The sequence below is a fragment of the Geotrypetes seraphini genome, chromosome 5 (genome assembly GCF_902459505.1).
Source record: "Geotrypetes seraphini chromosome 5, aGeoSer1.1, whole genome shotgun sequence".
Classification (NCBI taxonomy): Eukaryota; Metazoa; Chordata; class Amphibia; order Gymnophiona; family Dermophiidae; genus Geotrypetes; species Geotrypetes seraphini.
Genome location: NC_047088.1, coordinates 226,375,163 through 226,401,554, shown reverse-complemented (window position 1 = coordinate 226,401,554; position 26,392 = coordinate 226,375,163).

The window sequence follows — 26,392 nt, the reverse complement described above, 5'->3', positions numbered from 1 at the left end:
CGCAAAGCGCACATTTCATCCATCCATAGGTCAAATCTCTATGCGTCCATGTTATTGCTTTGTTTGATGCCATACTTTTTCCGGAATTTAATATCGTAGTTGAGCCAGGCCCATCCCCCGTATTTATTGTGCGCCCGGATAATTGTGTCCAAATAACTGATTAGATGGGGGGATGTCACAGGCTCTCTTTCTACTACTACACTCTACAGTTGGTTAAGGATTTATAGATCTTTGGTTTTCTCTCTCTCTCTAACTGTATGTATATCCTATCTGTCTCTATGCAGTTGTCCTAGTCTCTATTCCATATTTTTCTTTCACTGCTCTAGGGACTCCCGAAGCGAGAGTGGTTACATCACCTGTGATGCCGTCACCTTTCACTGCTCTAGGGACTCCCGAAGTGAGAGCGGTTACTCCACATGTGATGTCGTCCCCTCTACTGAACTAACGGCCCTGTGTTAATAGGTTCCGAAGGGGGTATAGCCCTAGACTGTGCGAAGATTAACAGTGCCTCGCGTATACTACGTGCTAGAGTAAGCTGGTCCTCCGCCTGCCTAGCCAACCTGAGAGATGAGGGCGTAATGTGTGAAGAGAGAGCGTCCCGTGTAACGGCCGCAATCTCAGGTGCTAGAGGTGAGTATGTTGATGTTAGTGGCTTACCTGGGACCAACAGCAGCTGTGCTGGTAACATCGGCTGTGCTGGAGGTGGGTATGTCGGTGTTGGTGCAGCTTTGAGGTGGGGGTGGTGCAGCTTGTGGTGGCTCAACTGGGACCCGTGTTGACTGGCCACCAAGAAGTCGTTGGTGCACCGTTTGAGTATCTGCCTCTGGAACCAGATCATGCTGAGATTGTGCTGCTGTAGAAGCTGCCGCTGCAGTTGAGGCCGTGGAAGCCTCTGCTGTTAGAGCCGCTAATGTTGTATATTGCTGAGATAGTGCCGCCGTAGAAGCTGGCGCTGCAGTTGAGCGAGATTGTGCTGCCGCAGAACCAGATATAGCTGAGATTGTGCTGTCGTAGAAGCTGCCGCTGCAGTTGAGGCCGTGGAAGCCTCTGCTGTTAGAGCCGCTAATGTTGTATATTGCTGAGATAGTGCCGCCTTAGAAGCTGGCGCTGCAGTTGAGCGAGATTGTGCTGCCGCAGAACCAGATATAGCTGAGATTGTGCTGCCGTAGAAGCTGCCGCTGCAGTTGAGGCCGTGGAAGCCTCTGCTGTTAGAGCCGCTAATGTTGTATATTGCTGAGATAGTGCTGCCGTAGAAGCTGGCGCTGCAGTTGAGCGAGATTGTGCTGTCGCAGAACCAGATATTGCTGAGATTGTGCTGCCGTAGAAGCTGCCGCTGCAGTTGAGGCCGTGGAAGCCTCTGCTGTTAGAGCCGCTAATGTGGTATATTGCTGAGATAGTGCTGCCGTAGAAGCTGACGCTGCAGTTGAGCGAGATTGTGCTGCCGCATAACCAGATATTGCTGAGATTGTGCTGCCGTAGAAGCTGGCGCTGCAGTTGAGGCCGTGGAAGCCTCTGCTGTAAGAGCCGCTGATGTTGTGGCACGCGTAGTCCTAGTCTTTTGACTAGTAGCTGAGGGCTTTTTCTGAGCTGCTGGTTTTGATCAAGGCTTACGTTGAGCCGGCATGTCTATAATAATATAATAAGTACTGAAAGAATAGAGACAGTGAGGCTGGCTCTATAAATAAGCCTAAGATGCAATATAGGACTAAAGACGTCAGTAACAAAAGCCTTCAAGAGAACCAGCTGGAGACCAGCGCGTTGGTGCCACGTTGTTGTATAGCATATACAAATAGCTAACAAGAGAATATAATGGCCAATCGCAAATAATAGCCTGGAATAGCATTTAAATAGCATATACAAATAGCCGAAATAAGCCTATAATGGCCTGCATTGGTTTTGCTCGTGGCTTACGTTGAGCCGGCATGTCTATAATAGGTACTAAATTGGAGACAGTGAGGCAGCATAAGATGCAATATAGGACTAAAGCCGTAAAAGCCGTGTGTACAAAAGCTTTCAAGAGAACAAGCTGTAGACCAGCGCGTTGGTGCCAAGTTACATAGCCTATAATGGCCAATCGCATATAATAGCTTGAAATAGCATTTAAATAGCATACAGTGGACAAGCGCGTTGGTGCCCATTCGTTGTTGTATAGCATAGCATATACCAATAGCCTACGGTAGACAAAACGTTGGTGCCAAGTTGTTGTTGTTGTATAGCATATACAAATATCAAAATTAGCATATAACGGCCTGAAATAGCATACCCTTGCCTTCAAGCATAAAATGGCACATAGCATGCAATAAAAGTAATGGCTGTAATTAGCTTAAATGTCCTAGCTTAGCGGAGGAGTTGTGCTAGAGATTTAAAGTAAAAGCCAAATAATAGCCTCTAACAGCATATGCTGGCCGCAGACTTGCATAAATGTCCGCTAAACATATAGCAAATAATAATTCTTACCTTAGTCTATGGGGTATATAAAGTTGAGGACACTCAATGGGCTATATGAAGTTGAGGAAGCAAGCAGGGACAGCCGTGGAAGCTCCCTGCATCAGAAGTCCTTCCCTGCATCAGAAGTCCTTAGTTCCGCAGGGCAAGGGGAGGGGGAAACTGTAGCGCCCCGAAAGAGAGACGCGGCTTCCCTTCCTCCCACACTTTACCCGCGGACTTTCTTCTCCCGCTTCTTCTCTCGGCGGAGAGGGGACTGGGCCGCTGCACACACCGCCCCGTAGGAAGGGAAACGCTGGCCCTGCACGCCAGCGCCTCGTGGCGCCGGTCAGACGCTGTCGACGCCGCGGGCCACTAGTCCATACGCGGCCCGCGGGATGTGAGGAGGGAGTTGCAAAATTCACCCCCCCCCTCTCCTTGGACGCCGGCGCCCCAGAGCGCTGGTCTGGCGCCGTAGCCCGTGCCCCGAGCAGCCGGCCCCAACGCGGCTGCGCTTGGAGCCGCGAGCCGCCAACCTCAACGCGGCCCGCGAGGAGGGGAGCGCTGGTCTGGTGCGGTCGGCCACATGCTATTGGTGCCGCGCCCCGCACGGCCCACGCTGATTGGTGCCGCACCCAGCGCGGCCCGCGCCGGTCTGGTGCGGTCGTTGCCGCGAGCTGAAAGCCCCCCAGAGGCCAGGGGGGAGGGGAGCGCCGGTCCGTGCGTTCTGCGCCGCGAGCCGCTGGCTCTAACGCGGCCCGCGGCCTGGGAGGAGGGGAGCGCCGGTCTGGTGAGGTCGGTGCGGATTCGTTGGCTTTGAACGCCGGCGCCGATGCTGCACTTTTCTTTAGGCACACGCGGGGAGAAAAACCAGCCGAGGGCAGGAAGCCGAGTAGATTTTTTTTTTTTTTTTGGAAGGCGCGACGCTCCTGGACCAGCACGCACGTGCGAGGTGGCCCGCCCCCCTTCCGCCCCCCCCCCCCAGGTCCGCGGCCTGCAACCCGCGTGCGAGGGAGTGCATGGCTAAGTAGACCTCGAGAAGAGAACCGGCAGAGACCAGCAGGGGCGACGCACCCCTTTTCCCTTCCCGCCTGGGAGAAATTACCGAGAGCAGACGGACCAGCATGACTGTTTGGGGCGGCCCGCCCCCTTTTCGCTTGCAATCCGCGTGCGAGGGAGAGGATGAAAGAACTGTCGCGAAGTTACCGCGAACGGATGGGCAGGCCATAGTATGGCGCGGCGGTTCGCGGCGGCTCGTAGGGCTGCCGACTAGCATCGGGCCTGCCTCGGTATCTATGGGCCGCGAGGCAGAAAATCTTACCTGGCGAATTGGACGGTTAGTAATCTGTTTATATTTTGTTTTGGTTGTATATTCTTTTGAGGATTGCAAAAGCAGAAGGGTGGCGGTGGAGCTATATGGAGGTGGAAATGCTGCCTCCTTCTCTAAGCTCTTGCGTCGCGGAAAAGGGTGCGTCCCCCCTCCCACTCCTCTCTTATCTACCCCCCCCCCTTTACTCCGCCCCCCACCCCCTCCCCCCCCCCTACTAGTGGCCACGGCTTTCGGCCGATTTGCCATCGCTCCTCCCTATGGGGATCGGAGCTGATTCTATCTAAAGGTTTGCTGTCCTTAAAGTACTGTAGCTCTTTTCAGTTTTGACCAATGCTGTAATACTTCTCTAGATATTCCCATCCAGCTAAATAGTTCTTGTGGTAAGACCTCCATCTCAACAAAGGATTTTTTTTTTTTTTTTTAAAGTCTAGAACCTTTACTTTTGCATGAACCCTCTTCACACCTTTCTCAATATTGAACCACACCATCCAGTAATAATAATAATAATAATAACTTTATTTTTGTATACCGCAATACCACAAACAGTTCAGAGCGGTTCACAATGCAAGAGACTGTACATACACAGTGAAGATACAATGCAAGGGAATGTATTATGCAGTTAAGAGCAGTTTACAATGCAGGGGATTGTATATATTCAGTAATCACTGGATGCCACATAATCACCCACTATAGTATCAAAACCCCTAAGCACTAATTCCAGTATGGCCCTATTCCATGTGGGTCCCATTGCCAACTGCTAGAACAGTTCTCACTATAGAAAATCCAGAATTTACCTATTTCTAGGTTATGTGCTTTCATAGTTTAGTGGGGATGCTAATCATGTTTTTTTTTGTTTTTATAGGGTGAGTTCTCTTTTATCCAAAACTATTGGGTGAATTGATTTTCAGACCTAGGGGCTTGTTTAAAATAGGGACCATATCTTTCAGAATCCAAATGGTAGTTTCCCTATTATGCCAAGGTTGTTATATACTTACTTATATAGACGTGGTTTACAATAAAAAGATAACATGAGCAAAGAACTCTGATCTGCTTGTTGAATTTGTAAATTCAGACTGAGGAAGCAGCAGTGAAGATATTTCAGCAGTAAATACCACCAATTGTACAATAGACTAGTGCAAAAGTGGGCATGCACAGGAGCAGAGCTTAGGTAGAGTATAGCTGGATTTAGCACATAGATTTATTGATTATTAAATATATTTTATGCATCTTTATCTTTATTGTTTTTTTAAATATAATCTCTGTGCATACTTTGTCGACGCCTGCATCTTCATTTACACCATCTTTTGAGCTGGTTTAAGGAATCATTCAAGGTGTATTCTTTGCCACAAGTACCTCTACTTGTCTTTTTAAAATAGCTTCTACCCAAGGTGCTCTGTTATAACATTACTTTCCACATACATGTAGAGGGGTCATTTTAGATATGATGTCCAAATCTGAGTTTGGATGTCTTAGAGAAAATGCACAAAAATCCAGTAGCACGTATACCATAAAAAAAAAAAAAATTACACATCTAAAAGAAAAACACACAAAACAAGCCATTAGGATGTAGGAAGGAACAGCATTTGTCTGTCCACATAGACAATGCAGCAGAGCAGTGGGGCACCTCAGAAGGAATTACAGTGAAATTCACATAGCAGGTCCCAGGTACACATCTCACCAAAATCCTCTTATATTATGTGGTAAGCCCTCCAAAATCCACCCAAAAGCTATTGGACCCAACTGTACACCACAACAATAGTCCTTATGCCTGCAGGTGGCACCTATATAATGGTCCAGTAGGTTCTGGGTATGGTTTGGTAGGCTCACGCACTCCATCTCAAGTGTACTAGTTAGAGTAGGATATGGGCCTGGGTCTCCTTCTCTGTAGTCGACTGCAATGTCCACTAGGATACTCCAGAAACATGTGTGCTGCAATATTACGACTGGCCATAGCATCTGAAGCAGTCATACAGGCAGATATGTACTATTTCATATACATCTTTGGGGAGTGGGAAGGAGTCAGTGACCACTGTGAGAATATATGGCAGAGTCATGCTGACATCCCTCCAGTGACCATCTGGTCAGTTTGGGCACCTTTTTTTGGCATACATTCATTGTTAAAACAAGGTCTAGCCCCAAATGTCTAATTTGTGCCCTGTACATATTCTAAAATGTTAGATTATAGCAAAAAAGTGTCCAGGTCCTAAGACCGCCCTATTTCTGCCTACACCATGCCTCTAACATGCTCCCTTGAGATTTAGATGAACAGCATAGAAATCCATCTAGAACAGTGTATCACAAACTGTGTGCCATGGTGAAATTCCCAGTGTGTCGCGAGATGCCAGCGAGGAGGAGAGTACTGTGCCTCTCACAGCGAGAGGTACATCCAGTAGGCAGTCAGCCAGCACCTCTCCTCCTCACCTGTACCTCTCCCCCTCTCCGCTCCTCTCCTCTTCCAGAACCATCCCTTCCACCCCACCAACCCCATACACCCCACCTCCACCCACCCAACCACACCCCCCCCGCCCCCCCCACACACACACACATTGGCAGATCAGGACCCCATATGGAGGGCCTCTGCACATGCTTGGACGTCGATGTGATGACATCCGCGCATTTCCGGATGCCCTCCAGCCGGGACTCCGAGTTTATTGTGTGAAACACTGATCTAGAAAATAGGTTTTAAAAATGATGAATTGGAAGGGTTTGGGAAAAATATCCATTTGCTGCATTATGTTACTTTTTGGACATTTACCTTTTTTTATTTTTTTTTTTTAAGATATTGAGGCATCAAAGATCATGACACTCACAATTCCCTGACTAGAGTCTTAAGTACACACGCAAATGCACATTTATTTGTTACCATAATCCTACTTATTCACTTATTCAAACCGAGAGCAGTATCACATGGGTCTTTACACATAATATAAAATAATCAGGTTCTGGGATTGTATTACTGCTCAGAAGCATTGACCATCAAAGCTGCAGCTTAAAGGGCCATACAAAGTTGTCAACTCCCCTGCTAGCTTCATCCTCCCAACCCTAAATCAACACCAGAAGTTAGAAAATAAGGGAGATCATTTAAATAAAGTTGCTATATGTTTACAACAATTTATTTGCATTTTCATGAATTTTAAAATTGATGACCTTTAACACATGAGAACTAGGTCAGAGTCATTTGAGACTAGAGTTTTTGCATATGGTCGATAGACCTTACAAAATATAAGCAATTATGTCGTGGAGGATGTAAGCAAGGATTCGAAGTGGGTCACTGATCTCAGTCTGTCATACACCACATTGCATAAAAAATATTCCTCCCATTTGATCAAGCTGTACTAGAGATTTTTAGGGAGGCTGGCAAGGTAAGTGCTCCGAAGCTCTTAGGAATTCTAAGAGCATCGGAGCATTTAAAGTGCTGGCTCACGGTAAAAATTCTAACGCAGCTTGATAAAAGGGGCCCTTTATTAGGAAAATCAAATATTTGTTTAGAAGGAGAAAGTAGTAATATTTGTGGAATCATTATAGGTTACCAGATTTCCCAAACATCATAAATGTTTTGCCAGCCAAACCAAAGAAGCAGTTTATTTTGATTTACAGAGAAAACACTCACTGGAGAGGAATTGGGCTCTTCTAATCTCAGATCTGATTTATCCCTGTGGATTAATTTGCATGTACAATTGTTTGTCTTCTTTTTTTCATTAATATGCAACACTCACATGTTTATCCAACCCAGAACATCTAAATTTATGGAGGTAGTATAAGAAACAAAGAAGAAAACAGAGAAAAATTATCTATTATAGGATATTGAAATTGCCATTTCAATATCGATAGTGGTTGCCTAGCAAGGTCAAGATGTGTGACTTGAAAGCAAGATATTACACTATCTAATTACAGTATCTAATTACCTGCTACCCTAAACTGATCGCTATTTGGGATATACAAATAACTCAGTTCACAAATTATGGCAAATGTGTTTCAAAATGAAATTTTTGAGTAGATAGACCTCCTAATATTCAGCTGGCAGCAGTAAGCGTTTTTTAAAAATGCTGATCGTGGATTGCTAAATTATGCCTTGATATTTAGTGCTGGGCCATGTCCAGTCACCAGAACTGAATATTGAGGCATAGTTCCAGGCAGCCTAGCCACCTGGAGCTTATGCAGTTCCGGCTGATATGCAGTCCGGCCACAAAGCCCTGTTTGTTTGTTTTTTTTAAATAAAAATACAAAACAAAACTAGCTGCCTAGAGCCCTCTTATCCTCTACCACCACCTCTAGTAATGCCCCCTCCCTACAGCCAGTAACCAAGCCTCCCTCCCCACCACCAGGACTCCCACCCTCTATGCCTAGGTAGGCCGCTTCATCCTACCTCAATACCTGGTGGTCCAACGTGTATGTGTGGGGAGCATTGGGGCAGCAGCATGGCCTCATTGCTCTTGCCCCTTTTCCAGGAGCCTCCAAAATGGCTGCCATGACCTCTCACAGCTGCTCATAGTATTATACAAAATACCGCAAGAGGTTGTGGCAGACATTTTTGAGGAACCAGGAGAAGGGGCAGGAGGGAGTGGGCCAAGATTCTTTCCCCAATGATCCTCCAGCTGATTTAGGTAGGCCCAGACGTCTGCATAAGGTTGGGGGGGGGGGCCTAGTTGCTGTGATGTGAGTGGAGGGGCAAGGGAGAGAAGGCATCATAGGAGGGGGGATTGGGGGCTCTGAAAGGGGGGTTGTAATTTAAAAATAAAAATAAACTTTATGGATCCTGGCCCAATATTCAGCCAGGGCTTGCATAAGATAAGCATTTGAATTTAGAACAACTTTTGAGATGTCCTAAATTCAGCTGCTTATCTTATGCAGGCCCTGGCTTAATATTGCCGGCACCTGCATAAGCCATAGCTAGGGTTACCAAACGTCTGCAATGGACATGTCCTCTTTTTAGAGAACTGTTCTAAGTGCCCTGAAGGATATCCTAAACCCAGCAGTTTTTCTGGGTTTTGGAAGTCCCTAACCTCTGATCCGCATTTGGACGGTATCTGCACATGCGCAGATGTCAATGTGATGACTTCATACACATGTCTACATGCATGTGATGTCATCACATCAGCGTCCGTATATGTACAGATGCAGTTCCAATCTCGGAGAGGTTTTTGTGTGGGCGGAATAGAGCAGGGCTGGGGGCTGAACAGGGTGGGACCAGGGGTCCTCTTTTTTTATACACAAAATCTGGAAACCCTAGCCCTGGCTCCTCCCCAGAAACATCCCGTGGCCTCTCCATGATCAGCCATCTTTTGGGGGGACTGGTCAGAGCTGGTATTCAGCAGCAGTGCCTAGTTTTGTTTCTGTCTCTTCTGCTCTCTACTCTCCTCCCTGCCCTCTCCCTTGGTTTACCTTAAACCATGTCTTCTAGGAGGTCCCTAGATAAAAGATGCTGCCTATTTTAGCCACTAAACATAGCTGGTTTTGCAATGAATATTTATGCCTTGACAGCTATATGATGCAATATACAGTAGTTAGTTAGCGGCAAGCTGCTAACCATGAATATTCAGTGGTTAGGCACCAATACGCTATATAACCAGTCAGGAGCTGTTAATTGCATCAGCTATAGAGCTGCTGTAAAGACAGTTGCCTAAGGGGAGAGTGTGGTGCAGTGGTTAAAGCTACAGCTTTAACCCTGTACCCTGTACCCTGTGATTGTGGGTTCAAACCCATGCTGCTCCTTGTGACCCTGGGCAAGTCACTTAATCCCCCCATTGCCCCAAGTGCATTAGATAGATTGTGAGCCCGCCTGGACAGACAGGGAAAAATGCTTGAGTACCTGAATAAACTCATGTAAACTGTTCTGAGTTCTCCTGGGGAAATGTATAGAAAATTGAATAAATAAATACATGTGGTAGTATTCTGTAAGTTATTCAAAACACTGCGGCTAGGTTGATCTTCGCAAAAAGCAAATTCGATCATGTTTCCCCGCTTCTGTCAAAACTTCACTGGCTTCCGGTGATTTCTAGGATTCACTTTAAATGTCCCTGCCTAATTTTCAAGGTCCAACATGGCATTCTTCCTCCCCTAATCCCACTATCCTGGAATTCTTCGAGACCTGACACTACCAGATCTGCCCACATACTCAAGCTATCTTTCCCCTCGTTAAAAAGAGTCATGTATTCAGGTAAATTAGGGAAATCCCTTTTCTTCAAATTCATTGAGCTTTGGAATAACCTCCCTGCCCCGCTGCGGAGCCTAGGCTCATTCCAATTATTCCGAAAGCATCTGAAAACCTGGCTATTTAAAATGTAAAGCTAGCTATCCTCTTCTTAACCTCTAATTTCTTATTATGTCCTTCCCTCATTTATTGAATTACCTGTAAACCGTGCTGAGCTCTATCTTTATGGAGATGATGCGGTATACAAACTTAAGGTTTAGTTTAGTTTCTCTTCCTCTCTTTTTTTTTTTTTTCTCTCTCTCTCTCTCTTCCTCTCTCTTTTTTTCCCTCTTTCTTCCTCTCTTTTCTTTCTCTCTCTTCTTTTTTTTTCTCTCTCTCTCTTCCTCTCTCTTTTCTCTCTCTCTCTTTTTTCTTTCTTTCTCTTTCTCATTCTCATTAAAAGGCGTCATATATGCAGGTAAATTAGGGAAATCCCTTTTCTTCAAATTCACTGAGCTTTGGAATAACCTCTCTGCCCCGCTGCGGAACCTAGGCTCATTCCAATTATTCCGAAAGCATCTGAAAATCTGGCTTTTCTCCAAAACGTAAAGCTATCTATTTAAAATGTAAAGCTAGCTATCCTCTTCATAACCTCTAATTTCTTATTATGTCCTTCCCTCATTTAGTGAATTACCTGTAAACCGTGTCGAGCTCTATCTTTATGGAGATGATGTGGTATACAAATAAGGTTTAGTTTAGTTTTAGTTTAGTTATTCACATAATTGGGAATCCTGCCTATGCTCCATCCCTTCTGTAGGTTTCCCTTGGAAATACATGCTATAAGTTAAGTGGGTATTTGTAGAATGGTTCTTAGGCAGCATACATGCCCATAAGGGTGAACTCACGAATAATACAAAGAAAGTCAAGTACAGTATACAGTACTCCCCCAAAATTCACAGGGGTTCTGGGTTCCAGGAGCACCCGCAAATTTTGAAAAACCGCAAATATTGGACACGGTTTAGGAGCGGATCGGGAGAGGGCTGCAGGGGCAGCAGCGGGTGCTGAAAAAAAAAACACCATAAAACATAAACAACAAAAAAGTACCTTTCTACAGCAGGCAGATTTCACTTGGGGAGACCCTGATTGCCAATGTGGCCACAATCGCAGAGACAGCAGTTTTGGTGAGAACTTTGTTGCTTCTGCTATTTGTGCTATTCTGCTATTCTGCTATTGTGGCGGTGGGCAATCAACTGCCATGTCTTTCCCTGGAGTTCCTCACTAGCTCTACTGGTGACGATCAGAGGCAGAAGAGTGTGACTTTATTTGGATAGAGCCGGTAACATAACTTCAAAATGAAAGTTGCGTTTCCATTGGTCAGTCATTCGCGGTATTTTCTGACCGCCTCTTCCCATAAGAGGCGGTCAGAAAATACTGTGAATGACTGAGTCCGCGAATCGCAAACTGCAAATTTGCGGGGGTATACTGTATGACAATACAGAAACAATAATTATAGTATATGTGTACAGATGGTATAAATAGGTATGAGACACACCACCAAAAAGTATTCCAATAAATGCTCACTGCTATGGAGAAATACGGACTAGAGATAAGGATATGTAGTTATATGGAGAAAAGACCTCAGTTTCCTCATAAAGAGGTCTCTATGTCTGCCGTACACAACTTAAAGCAGCATAGGAGAAAACATCCCTGGTCAGAAAAACTCCACTACATACTACTAGCAAAACAACTATTAGTTAGAATCAAAGGGACTAGTAGTTAGACAAAAAAACTTATCTCTTAAAGTCACAGTTCTCCAGGTGAGACAAGAATCCAGTTAGGTAACATAGGATGCAGCGAGTAGCGAAACAGGGCCTGTCGGGAGTCTTAATGAATGAAGATTAATGTGATAATCCTATGTTACCTAACTGGATTCTTGTCTCACCTGGAGAACTGTGACTTTAAGAGATAAGTTTTTTTGTCTAACTACTAGTCCCTTTGATTCTAACTAATAGTTGTTTTGCTAGTAGTATGTAGTGGAGTTTTTCTGACCAGGGATGTTTTCTCCTATGCTGCTTTAAGTTGTGTACGGCAGACATAGAGACCTCTTTATGAGGAAACTGAGGTCTTTTCTCCATATAACTACATATCCTTATCTCTAGTCCGTATTTCTCCATAGCAGTGAGCATTTATTGGAATACTTTTTGGTGGTGTGTCTTATTAATATTCCACTTGCTACTATATATATTTTTTTATAAATAGGTATGATTCACATATATTTAGCTCATGTATTGTGACACTATTACTGAAGCTCATGTATTGTAACACCTTTACTGAAGCTCAGGTTTTGTAAAACCTTTACTGAAGCTCATGCAAACCACTCAGAATTGACTCCCCAGTCATTAATAGTGGTACAGAAGCTTTCAATAAACAATTAAGGGCTCCTTTTACGAAGGCGCGTTAGGGCCTTAAAATGCAAAATAGTGCGCGCTAAAATGCCACACGCGCTTGCTGCTACCGCCTCCTCTTGAGCAGGCAGTAGTTTTTCGGCTAGCGTGCGCTAAAAATGCTTGTGCAACTTCGTAAAAGGAGCCCTAAGTGTATATATGATAATGCTCTAAACATTTATGTGTGGAATAGGTATATGAGACAACTTCTCAGAATGATGGAGGGTACTTAATACAATGGAAATCATTCCATTCCTGGACAAGTCAAAGTGTTTGCTTGAAATTGGGGGTACTCAAACACCCACAACACCTACAGAGCTGGCTCCTATGGCAATAGGCATGTACATTTTAAAGTCCTGAATTGCTCTTTTAGGATCCTATGTTTGGATGACAATAGGGCTCAAGATGAGGATCCTGACTTAGGAGTCTAAATTTAGAAACTCATTTTTGAATATTGGGCTCTAACCCCCCTCGTTTACTAAAGCCGACAACGTAGACCGGTGCGGTAAATGCTCCATCACCCTTAGAACTGAACGGATGTCGGAGCATTTGCTGTGCAGCTTTGTAAAAAGGGGATCTAAATTTCTTAATACTAAATTATCTAAGTCAGCTTTTGAGCTCTTCCACTTTTTCTCCTAATATGCCTAGTCCATCTTTGTTCATTCAGAAGGCTACATAATTGACAGTAATGTTGATATATCATTATTAATATTTCCTGAATATTATTTCATTTGTTTTGTAAATTGGATCCTTTCTTCTTATGTTGTGAACTAGTAAAAATACTGGAATGCTTTATTCTCATTGTAATTTGATTTCTTTCTTGTTGCTATTTTCCTTTTTTCTCTTTTCTGTAAGAATACTTATTATTACTAGTATTAGTTATACTAGTATTACTTAATATTGTTCTGTAAGAATACTTTCACAATTTTAAGTGACCCTTTTACTAAGCTGAGGCAAAAATTGGCCTTAGAACACCATTACATTGGTATTTCTCTTGTTCTAAAGCCATGAGAGCATAAGAATTGGCTTACTGGGACAGACTGAAGATCCCTCAAGCCCAGTATCCTGCCACCATCAGTGGTCAACCCAGGTTCTAAGTATGTAGCAAGAACCCAAACAGTAAAATAGATTTTATGTTGCTCATCCTATGAATAAGCAGTGAATTTTTCCACATTCATCTCAATATCAACTGATGGACTTTTCCTTTAGGAAGCTATCCAAACACGCTTTTTTAAACCCTGCTAAGCTAACTGATTTCAACTCATTCTCTGACAACGAATTCCAGAATTTAATTACATGTTATGTGAAGAAATATTTTCTCCAGTTTGTTTTAAATCTACTACTTAGTAGCTTCATTGCATGCTCTTAGACCTAGTATTTTGGAAAGAGTGAATAAGCGATTCACATCTATCCCAGGCCCTCTTGAATTCAGACACAGTCTCTGTTTCTACCACCTCTTCCAGGAGACTGTTCCACACATCTACCACCCTTTCCGTAAAAAAGTATTTCCTCAGATTACTCCGGAGCCTATCACCTCTTAACTTCATCATCATTGCAGAGTTTCCTTTCAAATGAAAGAAACTTGACTCATACACATTTATATTATGTACGTATTTAAACATCTCTATCATATCTTCCTTCTCCCACCTTTCTGCCAAAGTATACAGAATGAGATCTTTAAGTCTGTCCCCATACGTCTTATCACGAAGACCACACACCATTTTAGTAGCCTTCCTCTGGACCGACTCCATCCTTTTTATAGGTGCAGCCTCCAGAACTGTACACAATATTCTCAATGAGGTCTCACCAGAGTCTTATACAGAGGCATCAATATCTCCTTTTTCCTACTGGCCATACTTCTCCCTTCTAGCTTCTAGCTTTCACTGTCACCTTTTCAACCTGTTCGGCTACCTTAAGATCATCACATATAATTATACCCAAGTCCCGCTCTTCCATCGTGCAGAAAAGTTCTTCACCCCCCTAAACTGTACTGTTCCCTCTAGTTTTTGCAGCCCAAATGCATGACTTTGCATTTCTTAGCATTAAATTTTAGCTGCCAAATTTCAGACCATTCTTCAAGCTTCACCAGGTCTTTCTTCATTTTATCCACACCATCCGGCATGTCTACTCTATTGCAGATTTTGGTATCATCCGCAAAGAGGCAAATCTTACCCGACAACCCTTCAGCAATATCATTTATAAAAATGTTAAAAAGAACAGGCCCAAGAACAGAACCTTGAGGCACACCACTGGTAACATCCCTTTCTTCAGAGCAATCTCCATTATTCACTACCCTCTGTCGCCTTCCACTCAACCAATTCCTGATCCAGCCCGTCACTATGAGACCCATCCCAAGGGCACTCAGTTTATTTATCAGATGTCTGTGTGGAACACTTTCAAAGGCTTTGCTAAAATCTAAATACACTACATCTAGCACATGTCATCTATCCAATTCTCTGGTCACCCATTCAAATAAATTGATCAGATTTGTCTGACATGACCTACCTCAAATAAATCCATCAAAATAACATTATTCGCCGATGACGCCAAACTGAGTAATGTAGTGGGCAAATGCACAACAGACGAAGATTCAATGCCCGACAACATGATGCACGACCTACTCCTACTGGAGCGATGGTCTAGGACATGGCAACTCAACTTCAATGCCAAAAAATGCAAAGTTATGCACCTGGGCAGCCAGAATCCATGCAAGTCTTATACCCTTAATGGCGAGATCCTAGCAAAAACGGTAGCAGAACGAGACTTGGGGGTAATCGTCAGTGAGGACATGAAGTCTGCCAATCAAGTGGAGCAGGCTTCGTCCAAGGCAAGACAAATCATGGGCTGCATACGAAGGGGTTTCGTCAGTCGTAAGGCGGAAGTCATTATGCCATTGTATAGATCCATGGTGAGGCCCCACCTGGAATACTGTGTGCAATTCTGGAGGCCGCATTATCGCAAGGATGTGCTGAGACTGGAGTCGGTGCAAAGAATGGCCACCCGGATGGTCTCGGGACTCAAGGATCTACCATACGAAAAACGGCTTGACAAATTACAGCTATACTCGCTCGAGGAGCGCAGAGAGAGGGGAGACATGATTGAGACGTTCAAGTATCTTACGGGCCGCATCGAGGCGGAGGAAGATATCTTCTTTTTCAAGGGTCCCACGACAACAAGAGGGCATCCGTTGAAAATCAGGGGCGGGAAACTACGAGGTGACACCAGGAAATTCTTTTTCACTGAAAGAGTGGTTGATCGTTGGAATAGTCTTCCACTACAGGTGATTGAGGCCAGCAGCGTGCCTGATTTTAAGGCCAAATGGGATCGGCACATGGGATCTATTCACAGGGCAAAGGTAGGGGAGGGACATTAAGGTGGGCAGACTAGATGGGCCGTGGGCCCTTATCTGCCGTCTATTTCTATGTTTCTATGTTTCTATGTTTCATGTTGCCTCCAGTCCTATAATCCACAGGATTCCAGAAACTTTACCATTCTCTGTTTTAACTTTTCCTCTTACTTTTACTTACTTGCCTCACAAAAAGGTTTATCACCCTTACAATCACTCCTTTCAGTTTTGCCCACCGCATTTCCACTCCTTCCAGATGTTCCCACCCACACAATTCCTTGACATAAACCCCCATCTGAACAAAGTTAGTTATTTTTTAGTCTAGAACCTTTGCTTTTGAATGAGCCCTCTCTATACTCATCTTAATATTAAACCATACCATGCAGTGATCACTGGATGCCAGATGATCACCCATTGTAACATAAGAAACACTTCCCCCATTTGTAAGCACTAAGTCCAGTATAACCCCTTCCCACGTGGGTTCCATTACCAACTGCTGGAACAGTTCTCCTTGTAGATAATCCAGAATCTCCCTACTTCTAGAAGACCCTGAAAAAGGGATACCCCAATCAATATCTGGCATGTTAAAATCACTTATTAGCAAGACTTCCCCTTTTTTAGTTATATTCTGAATGTCTACTATTAAATCTCTATCTACTTCTTCCGTCTGTGAAGGAGGCCTGTATATCATACAAATGTAAATATATTCACCATTCCCTCTTTACAAATTGATCCACAGTGCCTCTACCTTGCCCTGCAGATCCTGCAATTGTGCGACTTTAATATGATCTTTAAAATATAATGGTACTTCCCCTCCTTTTCTTCCTACCCTGTCTTTCCTGAACAGATTATAGACCAGTATAACAACATCCCAGTCATGGTTCTCCGTGAACCACGTCTCCATGATCGCCACTCTTCTTCCATCACAGTTTCTAGATCCAGAATCTTGTTTCCCATACTTTGAGCATTAGTTTATACTGCTTTCCAGACATTGCCCCTTTTCCCATCTGTGTAGAGGTATTCAGTGATTTACTTACCTGAGGGCTTATACTCTCCCAGGAGTTTTGATCACCCTGCCCCATCCCTTCTAGTTTAAAGCCCTATTCAGTAGATTAGCCAGCCTTCTAGCAAAGACACTTCTTCCCTTCTTTGATAGATGCACACCATCCCTGTTCAGCAGCCCTTGGAAAATCATCCCATGGTCCAGGAAGCCAAAATGCTCTCGACGACACCATCCACGTAGCTACACATTCATCTCCTGGATGCGAGCTTCTCTGCCCTGGCGAGCTTCTCTGCCCTGGGAGGATGGACGAGAATACCTCCTGCGCACCTGACTGGGGGTAAATGGACAATACTTGGACTGGAAAAGCGTCACGAGTGGAGTGCCACAGGTTTGGTGCTTGGACACGTGCTCTTCAACATATTTATAAATGACCTGGAAATTGGTATGACGATTGAGGTGATCAAATTTGCAAACAATCCGAAGTTATTCAGAGTAGTGAAGATGCAGGAGGCACAGTACTACTCGAAAGGATCCAGAGAAGAGCGACTAAAATGGTTAAGGGGCTGGTGGAGTTGCCATACAGTGAGAGATTAGAGAAACTGGGCCCCTTCTCCCTTGAAAAGAGAAGACTGAGAGGGGACATGGTAGAAACATTCAAGATAATGAAGGGAATAGACTTAGTAGATAAAGACAGGTTGTTCACTCTCTCCAAGATAGAGAGAACAAGAGGGCACTCTCTGAAGTTAAAAGGGGATAAATTCCGTACAAATGTAAGGAAGTTCTTCTTCACCCAGAGAGTGGTGGAAAACTGGAAAGCTCTTCCGGAGGCTTTTATAGGGGAAAACACCCTCCAGGGATTCAAGACAAAGTTAGTCAAGTTCCTGCTGAATCAGAACGTACACAGGCAAAGCTAGTCTCAGTTAGGACACTGGTCTTTGACCAAAGGGCCACCACGTGAGTGGACTGCTGGGCACGATGGACCACTGGTCTTATCCAGCAGTGGAAATTCTTATGTTCTTCACCTTCTCTCCCAGAGCCACAAAGTCTTTTTGAGATACGGTGACCAGAATTGCACACAGTATTTGAGGTATGGCTGTACCATAGAGTGATTAGCCGCCACCACACATTAAGTTGAGGTTTCACCGCATCCTCAACAAGGACATCTAGATTCTTTTCTTTGGCAGTGACTCCTAATGTGGAGGCGTGCATTATGTAGCAACTGTATACGTAGGATTCCTTTCCCACATGTATCACTTTGCACTTGCTCACATTAAACATCATCTGCCATTTTGATGTCCAGTCTCATAAGGTCCTCTTGCAATTTTTCACATTCCTCTTGCAATTTAACAACTTTTTGTCTTCAGAAAATTTAATTATCTCACTAGTTATTCTCAACTCTACTGTACAGTAGATCATTGATAAATATATTAAAATGCAGCGGTCCCAGCACAGACCCCAAGGAACCCCATATCAGGCGATCTAGCAGTAGGTGGACATCGAAATGTAATAATGTAAAACGTGCGATTCAACAGTTGAAACTTACCGTTTCTTTTACCACCCAACTGATGGTTGAAAGTTCAGGCTACGATATAAAACAAACTATGGCACTGACCATGTAATTTACGTGATTATTTGCCCATGCCCTATGTACTATGTAGAACAAATGTTTAGGAATTTTAGGAACTGGACAGCATCTTCATCACTCTGGTTACTTTAATAAGAACATAAGAACATAAGCATCACCTCTGCCGAGTCAGACCATAGGTCCATCGCGCCCAGTAGTCCGCTTCCGCGGCGGCCCCCCAAGTCAGTGACCTGTAAGTGATCCTTTACTTAAGACATTTTGTCCTGTATAGCACCCCTCTAACTATACCCTTCAATCCCCTTTTCCTTCAGGAACTTATCCAACCCCTTTTTGAAACCTAAAATCGTACTTTGCCCTACCACCTCCTCTGGAAGTGCATTCCAGGTATCCACCACCCTCTGAGTGAAGAAGAACTTCCTAGCATTTGTTCTGAATCTGTCTCCCTTCAATTTTCTTGAGTGACCTCTTGTTCTTGTTTTCCCCACCAGTCTGAAGAATCTGTCCCTCTCTACCTTCTCTATACCCTTTATGATCTTTTAAGTTTCTATCATGTCCCTTCTAAGTCTCCGTTTTTCCAGGGAAAAGAGCCCCAGTTTCTCCAGCCTCTCAGCATATGAAACATTTTCCCTTCCCTTCATCATCTTTGTTGCTCTTCTCTGGACTCTCTCGAGTGTTGCCATATCCTTCTTAAGGTATGGCGACCAGTATTGAACGCAGTATTCCAGATGTGGGCGCACCATCGCCTGATATAGCGGCATGATAACTTCTTTGGTTCTGGTAGTGATTCCTTTTTTGATAATGCCCAACATTCTGTTCGCCTTCTTTGAGGCCGCTGCGCATTGTGCCCCCGATTTCATTGTTTGGTCCACCATAACCCTCAGGTCCCTTTCTAGGTTTCTTTTCCTAATACCATTCCCCCCATCTTGTAGTTGTACATTGGGTTTCCTTTCCCTATGTGCAAGACTTTGCATTTCTCTACATTGAAGCACATTTGCCATTTATTTGCCCATTCACTCAGTTTGTTCAGGTCCTTTTGTAGTTCTTTAGATTCCTCAACAGTTCTAACCCTACTGGAGAGTTTTGTGTCGTCCGCAAATTTAGACTGGAATGTGCATAGATCTCATCTCGCCAGAAGTTCTCAAAAATTAAAACTTACATATCCTTCCCTTAGGGACTAAAACAGAACTTTCAGGAGATTCAGTCATTCTTTCACTTTCAAACTAACAGAGCTCTGGAATGATTTACCCCTTGTACTTGGAAATTTAGGCCCCTTCGTTTTATTCCGGAAAACTCTGAAAACTTTCTTGTTTACTAAACATTTTGGTAACTAAGCCATTTTAGTTTACACTCTCTTTTTATGTTTATGTATTATGCTTACATTATTGTTAACTGAGTCGAGCTCCTTTTGGTTGAAGACTTGGTCTATAAAACTAAGTTTTAGTTTAATTTAGCATCATAGTAGCATCAAACATTTGAGAACAGAAAAGTCTGTGGTACAAAACTTGGTAAACAAACAACATAAATTTGAAGAGTTAAAGTGCACAATTATAAATCACATTCCTGTATTGTCACAGGGAAGGGATTGAAGGACAATACTTCTGAGGAGAGAGTGGGAATGAATCTACAAATTAAATACTGAAGAACCAGCTGGCTTAAACGCCAAAGTAGAATGGTGTCATTTCTTTTGAATTCAGTAAATTGTTTAAGAATTTCATTCTTGAATGAATCTGTCTGTCATGATTTAATTGGTCTTTTTGAAAGTGGACGGTCCTATGCGGAGCAGCCATCTTTGCTTGGGCAAGCACTGAGATCTGGGTTGGCAAGAAGTTAGTAGAAGAGAGCTGGGAAATATCACATTGCCAACTTTTCTTTGGACGAGAAGTGTTTCTATACTCATGTTTATTTCTACAAATCTTGTCCTATTAAAGTCCTGAAGCAGCCATGAGGCAAAACGGTTGGCCATTGTTGGTTGGGAGGACTGTCTGCTTTTCTCCACATGCCTTGAAAGATAAGTTGTTGGCATATTGTTGACTGTGGAAAATCAATTTATATTGAAGGATTACATAATAGTGCTTTTGGAGGTCTTTCTGCCAATGAAGTTATCCACCTCTCAATGGGATTCTGAGGCTTTTCCACTGAATATAAATATTATCTTGTGTTCTTTTCTGAGATAAACATACAGCAATTTTGTTGAAAGGTTTATGATTTTCATGCTTTTGCTGTAAGGGAATCATGTTTTTTGAGTTTGAACCCCACTATATACCCTTCTCCATTGAGAATACTGACCATTTAAACCTATTCTCTGTTTTATTTCAACCAGTTCTTAATCCATAATAAGACATTCCCTCCTATCCCATGACTTTCTAATTTCCTGTTAAGGAGGTAGTGAAGGCTCTTGCGTTATCCAAGCGCTAACCAGTTAGCACAAGGTAATATAGATGTGATAACTGGTTAACACATAAATGCCTACTCTCCACCATTGACACACCCCTCAAAAAATACATAAAAATAAGTGCCACATGGTTAGCATGCACACATGATAAAACTAACCTATACTGCTTCAACTTGACCCATGCTAAAATAAGTAATTAATCAATGAATCTCTGCCATATATATGAACAATTAGGAAATAGAGACACAGTTATCCATTCACTTTCAAAACTAGTCATGCATAAATTTGTTGATGAGGTTGCCATGCTTGCTTGCAAGGCAGTACCAGATGTTTGAAAATAAAGCTGTTTTTCGAAAAGAAACTAAAAATCCAACTTGATCAAAAATGTGTTCAAAACCTGTGTAGTCATGGATGAGAATCCAAGATTATACTAATCACTCTGAGAGCACTTCCTTTGAAGTATTTATATATAATAAATTCATGTTTTATGTAATTCACCTCAACAATTTTACAGTAAGTCAAACAGGATTCCAGAAATAATAACAATGAAAAGAGTGGGATATCTTACAACAGAAAATATCGATTTCATGTATGGATTTAAAAGAATATCACAAACACTGTAAGGAATGTAATAAGGCATGGAGGGGCAACTTAACCCCACCTCCCTGTTACAAAACCATTCAAGAAGGTTTTAGTACCAGTCAGTGCACTGAATGCTCTGCGCTGCTCTGAACTCTATGACCGTCGGAGCAGAGCAGAGCATTCAGCATGATGGCCAATGCTAAAAACCTCTTCTGTGGTTTTCTAAAATGGGGAGGGGGGTAGTGATGAACCTACAAGGATGACAACCAAGAAAGTCAAATTCAACTCCTGCCATTGTGCTTTATGATCTTGGGCAAATCACTTAACACTCTATCAATTCAGGTACAAACGTAGCCCCCCCAAGTCTCAAGGTGCCCATAGGAATGGAATGGGTGGCTCAGCATCTAGCTCACGCTGCTCAGCGGTGCAGCTTGGTAGAAGGAGGAGCTAGATTATAAGTCCACAAAGCAAAGTTTGAAAAGGTATGAGCTAAACATTAAATTATTTGAGATAATAGGATGACACAGAGATTTTGGCCCTCTTTTACTAAGAACATAAGAAGTTGCCTACACTGGGTCAGACCAGAGGTCCATCCCGCCCAGCGGTCCGTTCCCGCGGCGGCCCATCAGGTCTGTAACCTGTGAAGTGGTTCCTGACCGTTTCTATAACCTACCTCTGCTTCTGTCTGTACCCCTCAATCCCCTTATCCTTTAGGAACCTATCTAAACCTTCCTTGAACCCCTGTATTGTGCTCTGGCCTATCACAACCTCCGGAAGCGGGTTCCATGTATCCACCACCCTCTGAGTAAAAAGAACTTCCTAGCATTTGTTCTAAACCTGTCCCCTTTCAGTTTCTCCGAGTGTCCCCTAGTACTTGTGGTTCCCCACAGTCTGAAGAATCTGTCCCTGTCTACCTTCTCTATACCCTTCATGATTTTGAAGGTTTCTATCATGTTTCCTCTAAGTCTCCGTTTCTCTAGGGAGAACAGCCCCAGCATTTTCAATCTGTCAGCGTATTAAAAGTTTTCCATACCTTTTATCAGTTTAGTCGCTCTTTTCTGGACCCCCCTCAAGTACTACCATGTCCTTCTTGAGGTACAGCGACCAGTACTGGACACAGTACTCCAAGTGCGGGCGCACCATTGCACGATACAGCGGCATGATGACTTCCTTCGTCCTGGTTGTGATACCCTTTTTAATGATACCCAACATTCTCTTCGCTTTCTTTGAGGCTATCGCACACTGTGCCGATGATTTTAATGTTGTGTCCATCATCACCCTAATATCTCTTTCAAGGTTGCTCACCCCTAGCAATGATCCCCCCATTTTGTAGCTGAACATCGGGTTCTTTTTCCCTACATGCATGACCTTGCATTTCTCTATGTTAAAACTCATTTGCCACTTTTTTGCCCACTCTTCCAGTCTCGTTAGGTCCCTCTGTAGGTCTTCGCAGTCTTCCATGGTTCTAACCCTGGCGCAGAGTTTGGTGTCATCAGCAAATTTAAAAACATCACATTTCGTCCTCGTCTCCAGGTCGTTAATAAATATATTGAACAGGAGCGGTCCCATTACTGACCCCTGTGGAACTCCGCTCATGACCTATTGCCAGTCTGAGTAATGGCCCTTTACTCCCACCTTCTGTTTCCTGCCTGCCAGCCAGTGTTTGATCCATCGGTGGACATCCCCTTGCACCCCGTGGTTCTACAGCTTCTTAAGTAGTCGTTCGTGAGGTACCTTGTCGAAGGCTTTTTGGAAGTCAAGGTAAATGATGTCTATGGATTCCCCTTTATCCATCTGGCTGTTTATTCCCTCAAAGAAGTACAGTAAGTTCGTGAGGCAGAAACCGTGCTGGCTCGCCTTCAGTTGTCCATTGTTTTCTATGTGTTCGCAGATTGTGTCCTTAACCAGTGCTTCCATCATCTTTCCCGAGACCGAGGTCAAGCTCACCGGCCTGTAGTTTCCCAGGTCACCCCTTGATCCCTTCTTAAAGATGGGCGTGACGTTTGCTATTTTCCAGTCCTCTGGGATCTCCCCAGCTTTTAAGGATAGGTTGCATATTTGGCGAAGTGTTTCCGTTATTTCGTTTCTCAGTTCTTTTAATACCCTTGGGTGGATGCCGTCTGGACCAGGTGATTTGTCGCTCTTCAGTCTGTCTACCTGTCAGAGGACATCTTCTCGGCTTACCTCTAGTTGGACCAGCTTTTCATCATGGTCTCCATTTATGATCTCCTCGGGTTCTGGGATATTGGATGTGTCCTCTCTCGTGAAGACTGACGAGAAGAACTTGTTTAACTTGTCAGCTATCTCTTTTTCCTCCTTTACCACTCCCTTCCTGTCTCCATCGTCCAATGGTCCCACTTCCTCCCTGGCTGGTTGTTTTCCCTTCACATACCTGAAGAATGGTTTAAAGTTTCTTGCTTCCCCCGCCAGTCTCTCTTCATATTCTCTTTTTGCTTTCCTAACCACTCGGTGACAGTCTTTTTGTTGCCTTTTGTGCTCCTTCTGGTTGTCCTTTGTTGGGTCCTTTTTCCATTTTTTGAAAGATGTTTTCTTGTCATTTATTGCCTTTTTCACTGCATTTGTTATCCACACCGGGTTTTTTGTTCGATTCTTTTTGCACCCTTTCCTAAACCTGGGGACTTACAGGTTTTTTGCTTCGTGCACCGTTCCCTTGAATATGGCCCAGGCTTCCTTTACGGTCTCCATCTTCCTTGAGCTGTTGTTGAGCTTCTTTCTCACCATTTTCCTCATGGCCTCGTAATTTCCTTTTCTGAAATTGAGTGATGTCATTGTGGTTCTTTTCACTTTTGATGTTCCTATTTTTAGCTTGCACTGGATCATGTTGTGGTCACTGTTTCCTAGTGGTGTTAGTACTACCACCTCCTTTGCGGGTCCCCCTAGCCCATTGAGGATTAGGTCAAGAGTGGCATCTCCTCGTGTTGGTTCCGTGACCAGCTGTTCCATGAAACAGTCCCTCACCACCTCCAGGAATTTTGTTTCTCTTGTGCAATTTGAGTGTCCAATGCTCCAGTCTATTACAGGGTAGTTAAAATCCCCCATTACCATCACACTTCCGTTTTTGCATACCTGCCTCAATTCAGCCTCCAGGTCCTGGTCGTTTGCTTCCGGTTGTCCTGGTTGGGGATAGTACAGTCCCAATTTGATGTCTGCTCCATTTCCTCCTGTCAGCTTAACACATAGTGATTCCAAGCCATCCGCCCTTACTGTTGTTTCCATCCTGGTTGAAGGGATGGAGTCCTTTATATATAGTGCTATTCCTCCACCCTTCTTTTGTGTCCTGTCCCTCCTATAGAGTTTGTACCCTGGTAGGACCACATCCCATTTGTTGTCTTCGGACCACCATGTTTCTGTGACTCCAATAATGTCTAGATCCTCCTTACTGGCTATAACTTCTAGCTCTCCCATTTTGGTTCTCAGGCTCCTAGCATTTGTGTATAGGCAATTTAAGTCCCAGTTGTTTACCTTCTCTGTTGGTTTTCCTCGTGGTTTGGTGCTCCTGCCGACCCCCTCATGGGCTGCCAGTCCCCGAGCCTCGTTCCGTTCATCCTCCTCCTGTGGTTTGTCTGTTTCATCCTCATCCCCCTCCTGTGGTGTGCCTATCTCATCCTCTACCTGCTTCCCCATTTTTGGATGTCCCTCTGGCTCCGGCTGTTTCCTCCTTTTACCGCTCTTTAGTTTCATTTGTTCCTTGGGCCCCTGCATTGCGTCTTTGGTTTTTTTTCCAAAAAATGTCCACTCAGTCTTGAGCCCTCTATCGCCTTTTCCCAGTTCAGTATCCTTGTTTGATACTGTAGTCCGATGTGTCGATGTCAGATCGATTATCGGCTTTCCCCTTGTCCTCAGTTTAAAGCCATGTCTATGCCGGTCTGGATGTTGCGTGCCAGCATCCTTATCCCAGCCGTGCTCAGGTGCAGTCCATCCCTCCTGTAGAGCTTGTTTTTCCCCAGGAAGGTTGTCCAGTTCCGTACAAAGTGGAAACCCTCCTCTTCGCACCATCTCCTCAGCCAGCCGTTTATTGCTTGCAGCTCGGTCTGCCTCCTTGCATCTGCCCTCGGTACTGGCAAGATCTCCGAGAAGACTGCCTCAGCTTCAGTCTCCTCCCCAGGATCTTAAACTGCTCGGTCAGTGTAGTCCTGTTGTAGTTCCTTCTGCTGACATCGTTGGTTCCAACGTGGATTATCACTGCTGTCTCCTCCGTCTCAGCTCCTTTCAGGATTCTCTCGATTCTGTCGGAGATGTCCTTTGTCCTCGTTCCTGGGAGACATGTCACTAGTCGGTCTTCTCTGCCTCCTGCTACGTGACTGTCCACCTCTCTCAGGATTGAGTCTCCCACCACGATTGCAGATTTCCCTTTTTTCAGTTTCCTCTTGGGTCTCAGGTCCATATCAGTGACTCGATCCTCCAATCCTTCCTACGGGTTCTGATGGGTCTCTGCCTCCTCCGCCTGCTCAGTTCCTCCGCAAGATCAAGTTTCAAGTTTCAAGTTTATTAGCATTTAATGAATCGCCTATACAAAGTTTCTAAGCGATGTACAAATTAAAAACCATCAGATGGTGGTCACATATATAATTTTTACACATTAAATTTTAAAACAAACTATTGACATTTTAAACAATGGGAAAAAGACAAACATGAATAAGAGGGAAAAGAGGGAAAAGTTACAATTCATTTTATGTTGAAATTAACAATTAAGGAAAAACACAATAGGGAATAATGGGGTTGGAATGTTTGATAGTCTTAGTCAGAATGTAAGGGGTTAATATAAAATATGCTATGTATCAAAGGCATCTTGAAACAGAAAGGTTTTTAGAAGTTTCTTAAAAGTTAAAAGGTCTTTTTCAATTCTAATAAAGTTTGGTAAGGAATTCCACAATGTTGGGGCCATAACAGAAAATATGTTGTTTCTTCTTGTGCCGATGATTTTCAAGGAGGGAATTGATAAAAGATTTGAAGAGGATGAACATAATGAACGTGATGTATTGTATGGAATATTCATTTTAGATATGAATTGTGGTTCATTATGAAGTAATGTTTTATATACTAAAAGTATGATTTTAAACGTAATCCTTCCCCCCTGGCGTCTGGTGGGTTCTGTCCTCCATCTGTTGGTTCCCTTCTGAATTGCTGGTGATCCT